Genomic DNA, 4,620 nt, shown 5'->3' with positions numbered 1-4,620 from the left:
GACCAGAGATACAAGAAAATAACTAAACATAGTAAAGATAATTTACAGCAAACTGATATCCAACATCAAATTAAGTGGAGAAAAACTCAAAGCAATTTCACTAAAATTAGGAACAAGACAAAGCTGTCCACTCCATAGCTACTCAGTAGAGTGGTCTTAACTAGACTATAAGGACAACCAAGGAAGATCCAGGGGATACATATTGGAAAGGAAGAAATCAAAGTATTGTTATATTCAAATGATATAACCATAGGTGACCCTAAAAATTGTACCAGGGAAGTTCTACAACTAATGAACATTTCCAACAAAGTTGTTGGATACAAGATTAACTCACAAAAAATCAGTAGCCTGCCTATATACAAATGACAGGCTAAGAAAGAAATTACGGAAACAACACCTTTTGCAATAGCCTCAAATAGTATAAAATATTTTGGGGTAGCTCTAACCAAGCAAATCAAGGATTTGTATGGTAAAGACTTCAAGTCTTTGAAGAAAGAAATAGAAGAAAATATCAACAGATGGAAAAATCTCCCATGCTCATGGATTGATAGGATTACCTAGTAAAAATGACCACCCTACCAAAAGCAATCTACAGATCCGATGTAAACCCCATCAAAATTCCAATACAGTTCTTTGAAGACCTTGAGAGACAATTCTCAACTTTATATGGAAAAAAACAAAACAACAAAACCAGACGACCTCCTGCCAAACTAAGATAGCTAAAGCAATCCCAAACAGCAAAGGAAATGCTGGAGGTCTCCCCATTCCCAATTTCAAGTTGCACTATAAGGATACAGTAGTAAAAGTCACATGGTATTGGCATAAAAACAGACATGCTGGCCAATGAAGTCGAACTGAAAATCCAGACATAAGACGCATATGTAGGTACAATTTTTGTGTGTGTGAACTGTGTAAAGGCTATTATCGTGTTATTCAAATGCTGATTTGTCTGCCCTCATATTTTGTTCAATCCAGACATGGCATTGTAATGTTTATGTCTCCTACCTCAGGTTTGTGTAAACAATTCTTACCATTTATTCTTTGCCTTGTCAATAAATGCTGATCACCTGAGAGAAAGAGATGGAGAGAGACAGAGACAGACAGAGACAGACAGAGAGATTCAGATCAGCCATGAGGAAGAAGACACCCTGGGGGTGGGGACTCTAAAGCCCAAAGAGCCAGATCAATAATAATGTGCAAGTATTTTGGGATCATGACAAGGAGCTAGCCAGATTACCTTAGAAGATTAATAGATCAATAATTGCTCGGATATTGAGGTGCAGTTTGAAATAAATTTCGGTTTCTCTGTGTGGTATTTGGGAGCTAGCTAAGGTAAAGGAATATGGCCATTGGATTAATTTACTACTTACATTTACATTGAAATAATTTTACACACATACATATAGACACCTGATTTTTTGATAAAGAAGCTGTAAATATACAATGGGGGAAAAGCATCTTCAATAAATGGTCTTGGACAAGCTGGATGTCTGCATGTAGAAAAATACCAATAGATCCATATTCATCACTTTGCACAAAACTTAAGTCAAAGTGGATCAAAGACCTCAGCATAAAACCAGATACACTAAACCTGAAAGAAGAGAAAGTCAAGAATAGCCTTGAACACAATGGCACAGGAGAAGACTTCTTGAGCAGAATATGACAGTGCAGGCACAAAGGCCAACAATTAATAAACGGGACTTCATGTAATTAAAAAGTTCTTGTAAGGAAAAGGACACTGGCAACTGGACAAAGAGGCAGCCTATAGAGTGGGAGAAGATTTGTGCTAATTCCACATCCAAAGAAAGAAGAAATTCCTTTAAAAACAAACAAACAAGTAATCCAATTTAAAAATGGGGTACAGAACTAAACACACTTCTTAGTAGAGGAAATTCAAATTACTGAGAAACACAGAAACATTCAACATCTGTACTCATCAGGGAAATGCACACCCAAACTACTTTGAGGTTCCATCTTACACCTGTCAAAATGGTTAAGATCAATAACACAAGTGTCAGCTCATGCTAGCAGACATGTAGAGCAAGGGGTACACTCGTCCACTGCTAGTGGGAAGGAAAACTTGTACAGCTATTATGCAAATAAATATGATGGTTCCTCAGAAAGTTGGGAATCAATCTATCTCAAGACCCACTCTTGGCATATCCCCAAAGGATACTCCATCCTACCACAAAGACCGTTGCTCAGCCCTGTTCATAATAGCTTTATTTATAATGGACACAAACTAGAAACAACCTAGACGGTCTTCATGCATTAATGGATAAAGAAGATTGCTTTATACACCCAATGGAGTGTAGTAAGAGCAATTTAAGCTTATCCCAGACTAACTTACAAATACATGAGACTATATTTATTTTATTTGGCTTTGACAATTACTAGGGTCACTCCTAATCTACTCTTCTAAGTGCAAGCCTGGCTACCTCCCCAGGGTGTACCCCAGACACTTGCTGTTTCTCCTGGTCATGTGCTCATTGTCCATCTCCCCTCATGGTGGCTTTCTCCTGCTTCTCCTTCCCTCCTCGTGGTCCTCAACCCCACCTGTCTCTTCTGCCCAGCTATTGGTTGTTGGCATTTTTTACCAATCCCAATTAACTGGCGGGGGGGGGGAGGAGGAGGATGATAACTCAGTATCTTATGTACAGACTTTCTCCTTCTTGTGGTAATCAATCTTGGGGACCCCAAATTAGCCTTAGAATACAAGCAGTGTTAGGCCAACCAACTACAATGAAGTATTAGTAAGCTGTTAAAAAATAACATCATGAAACTTACAGGCAAATGGATGGAACTAGAAAAAATTGATACTGAGTAAGGTAACCCAGACAAATAGGGTATGTATTCACTTATAAATGAATATTTGCCATTAAGTAAATGGTTCAGAGAGGTTGGTATAAAGGAGGGGTCTAGGGGGACTCATGGGAGAAGGGGACCAGAATAGATTTTATGGGCTAACTGGGGGGAGGTAAGTACAGGACAGGAGTCTGATGTGGGTGCTGGGGTGGAGAGAGAGAGAGTACAGGGAGAGATGGTTGGAATTCTGGGGGCCCAGTGCGGGGGAAACCTCCTGTAATCTGAGGATGATCCTAATGAAGACTCTGAGAAATGAGGGGTGCAGAGTCTCAGCTGGCCATCTCTTACAGCGAGGCCAGGCTTCCAGCAGTGGGTCTGTGCTGCATTCCATTGAGGTGCCCATGGAGAGAGATCCCCAGACAACCAAGACTGTTGCTAAGACAAAGGTTGCTTTCAGAAAACTGGCAGTGGGGCCTCGTTGCCAAGTACCACATCCACACAACTCATTGACCACGGAGAAATGGATCTGGTGTCTATGTGGTGTCTTCACCCACACATTCTCATCTCTTTGGTGCAGGGAGGTGCTCTGTAGGCTACCAAAGAGACACCAATCCAGCCACAAAGCTGCTGACCAAGAGGCTGTTCCATCTGCAAAATACACTATGACAACGATGGCACAGAACATGTGGGAGAGGCCAACCAATGTGTGACTTGACTTAGGGTCCAGTCCACAAGAAGGAACCCATGCCCAACCCTGCTTAGGTAACCAAGAACCAGAGACTACGTAGCCAGTGACCACAGGTAAAACTGAACATTACTGGGCTAGAGAAAACAGAAGCAGAGACCCACAGCCAGACATTATGCAGAGAGAGAATCAAGTGGGAGGTCTCAAATCCTTCCATTCAGAGCTCAGGAAGGAAGAGGGAGTGGAAAGACTGTAAGAGCCAGAGGAGAGGGAGGACACCAGAACAAGGCCCTCAGCATCCACTGAACAAAGCTCAGACTACAGCAGCAAGCACAGAACTTACCTGGCTCTACATCACCTCCTCTGCACATATATTATAGTTACTATTATAGATGCTAGCTTAGTATTTGTATGGGACTGTTGACTGTGAGGACAAGCGGGTCTGACTCCTGTATGGGACTGTTGACCGTGAGGACAAGCGGGTCTGACTCCCGTATGGGACTGTTGACTGTGAGGACAAGCGGGTCTGACTCCCGTATGGGACTGTTGACTGTGAGGACAAGTGGGTCTGACTCCCGTGCCTGCTCTTGCCACTCTTCTCCTGATGTGATAGTTTTTTACTTCACTGTATTGCATTTTATCTTGTCATGTTTGGTTGCTGTTTGTCAGAATCCCGTTCTTTCCTAATGAGGGGTAGAAAGGAGGTGAGCCTGGAGGGAGGGGAGGTGGGAGAAACTGGGGGGGTGGGGTGGAGAGAGGGGAAACTAAAATCAGGATGTACTGTATGAGAAAAGAGTCTATTTTCAATAAAAAGAACAAAAGAAGAAACGAAAGGAAAAACAGAGCAAGCAAGGGGGACATGGGGAAGGGAAGGAGCTCCTGTCACCAGTATTCTTTGAAGCCTGTCACCAGTTGAGCATCCAGAATCCCAATATAATGAACAACTTCTGCCCAAGTCTTTTTCCTTCCCACTAACTGAAAGGAAAACTAGAAATCTCCAGGACCCTCACCTGAAACCTTCTCCGTGTAGAAGGACATTTATAATACCCCAGTGGATCCTAGATTTATGTTCCCTGTTCATGATCAAGGCATCCCTAGAACTACTCTCTAATCACACTTGTCAAAGAAGA

This window comes from Mus pahari, chromosome 8 (assembly GCF_900095145.1).
Source record: "Mus pahari chromosome 8, PAHARI_EIJ_v1.1, whole genome shotgun sequence".
NCBI classification, from domain to species: domain Eukaryota; kingdom Metazoa; phylum Chordata; class Mammalia; order Rodentia; family Muridae; genus Mus; species Mus pahari.
The sequence above is the reverse complement of the archived record's forward strand: the minus strand, read 5'-3'. Positions refer to the sequence as shown.